This window comes from Plectropomus leopardus, unplaced genomic scaffold (genome assembly GCF_008729295.1).
Source record: "Plectropomus leopardus isolate mb unplaced genomic scaffold, YSFRI_Pleo_2.0 unplaced_scaffold8297, whole genome shotgun sequence".
NCBI lineage: Eukaryota > Metazoa > Chordata > Actinopteri > Perciformes > Serranidae > Plectropomus > Plectropomus leopardus.
The window spans coordinates 1-2,426 of record NW_024691431.1 but is presented as its reverse complement, the minus strand read 5'-3'; the positions used below and the strand labels follow the sequence as shown (position 1 = coordinate 2,426).

The 2,426-nt window shown below is 41.2% G+C and overlaps 2 non-coding genes across 2 annotated transcripts; one reads left to right on the top strand and one right to left on the bottom strand.

The window, feature by feature from the left end:
* Positions 1-52: 52 nt before the first annotated feature.
* Positions 53-124, top strand: trnad-guc. Its single transcript has one exon. It is a non-coding gene; the product is annotated as a tRNA-Asp (tRNA).
* Positions 125-937: 813 nt separating this feature from the next.
* trnav-aac lies at positions 938-1,010 on the bottom strand. Its single transcript has one exon. It is a non-coding gene; the product is annotated as a tRNA-Val (tRNA).
* Between the last annotated feature and the right edge of the window lie 1,416 nt (positions 1,011-2,426).

The following is a 2,426-nucleotide window of genomic DNA, read 5'->3' as shown; positions in this document are numbered from 1 at the left end:
CTGGGAACTGAACCCACCGGCATTGCGTAGAGGGCTATTTCTCACGAACATCTCCTCGTTAGTATAGTGGTCAGTATCCCCGCCTGTCACGCGGGAGACCGGGGTTCAATTCCCCGACGGGGAGATTAGTTTCCTTTTCAAACATACTGCATCACCTCAACTCATCCATGTCAGATGGCTAAACAACATTGCTGAATCGGCTGGAAAAGTGGCAACGAGCAGGATCACTGTATTAGTCATTTCCAGATGGCAAGATTCCATTGACAGACGAATTCAGTGCAGCAAAGGAATCTTTTATTGGCTGGGAATTGAATCCGGGCCTCCCGCATGACAGGCGAGAACTCTACCACTGAACCACCAATGCTATCCCTAAGTCAGCATCAAGTAGGAAGGAACGGAGTGAAACACTACGGAACGAGGAAGAATGATCTGGCAGAGAAGTGAAGAGCAGCTTTTCTGGAGGAGCTGATTGCTCCATAGGCCTGGGGTTTTCTGTGTGCCTCATTATAGTGTTGTGCAGTCTGCTGAGCCTCATCCATGTACTGCCTCATCAGTGTTGTGCATGTGAGCAAACAGCAGAAATGTTGAACACCATCAGAAAGCACCTCAAAGTCATTTGCAATTGGCAGGTTTTGAACCACTTAGTACTTCTTTGTAAGTTAGACAGCTCAGGACTTTGTTTGCCCTAGCTGGCTCCACAAAGACTGCAACTCAACATGGGTACCACGACAGTGGCGATCAACTAGCTTTATTTACCCAGGCTTTCTCTCCCTCAGGCTCTGTGCAGGTCCCCTTGAAAGAAGACGTTGGCCCTGAGGGCCACGTTCAGGGCCGCATCTGAAGTTACAGACCTCTTGATCATCTCCAGCAGCAGGAGCTAGTCATTCGGTGTCAGGAAATGTGTGATGTTTGAAATATGACAATGAAAAGATCTTATTGTTTCCGCCCGGTCTCGAACCGGGGACCTTTCGCGTGTTAGGCGAATGTGATAACCACTACACTACGGAAACTTGATATCTAGTTTTGTGCTGCATCAAGTGAAAATCAGATATTAGTCGTCCATGCTTGGTTAATAAGTGCTGAAAGCGACCTATGGTCACGTTGTACAGTTTAAACAACAAGTTGTTCCAAAACGTGTCATAGGTTTCCGCCCGGTTCAGAAACCGGGGACCTTTCGTGCAGGAGCTGGATATAGTGATCACTAACTTTACTAACTTTTCCCATTCATTGTCTATGGTAGCGATTATCGCTTCAGATGCAATATATTTTTGGCCAAAAGTGGAATTGTGGTGGCGCTGTTTCCCCCACTTTTTTAAAGAGATGAGTTTATCTTGTCCTTTGAGTGACAGACGACTGGAGCAGCAGTGATTTCAGTGGGGATTTTCCATTTGACTGTTTTTTTTCCGACTGCGGTGTCAAACGTAAAGTCAAACTCGACGAATGTAAGTGAGCTGTTTTTTAAGTACTAAATTTAGATGTATATGTGCGTAAACTGTATACTATTGATAAAAATAGGCTCAACTTTTATTGTTTAACTCAGGTTTTTTTTGCCAGGCAACACGAAATGAATGTTAGCTATTGTTTGTAATGTTAATTCGGGCTATATATCGTATGTATCGTCATGTGTCACTGTGGAAGAGCTGACAATCGGAGTTCTCAATTTCTCTCTTGCTCAGACTGATATATAATCGTGCTTTTTTTTCGACCCATTTATCCTGTTTTCTAAAGTTAGGCCTGCTGTAAGAATGGAGCCTTTTGTCCCTTCGTATTTTTTTTAAGTTGATTTTGTCTTGTGGGCAAGTTCATTCATTTTTAGTAGGTGAATATTATAACATATGTCATTTTCATTGTCTGCACGTAAGATCGGGGTTTATTTGCAAACACAGTGTTAGATTACTTTTAAAATGTGAAACAGAGATTTTCTTATCCCATTTGTCTAGTTTGCAAATTAACATATAACTAACATATCTAAGTTTGCTGTAAAGCAGCTTTTATTAGCAAAACATTAAAATGAGAAAAAAAAAATTAAAATTCTGCAAGACAAACTGATTTTTGCAGTACTGTGTCCTGTTGGCACAAACTGAACCTTCTGTCAACATTCCTGTAAAGGCATATTTGTTCATCTATACACAGCCTCTGCAGCTAAACATCTCTGTTATGCAAATAAACACTAATTTTTTCAGTGCATCCTTGTATCCACATTACCCTGTTAACATCATTTTAAAAGTTGTTTGTGTTACTCTTTGTATGAAAAGTGCCATACAAATAAAGATTTGATTGATTGAACCAATACAGCAAAGTGCCTAACAGAGATTAAAAACAATAACAGAAATGAAAAACATCAAAGAGAATCAAGAAAAATACAGACAGCCTGACCCTCCCACCCCCACATATACGTACGCAACAAAACACACACATTCATGTAG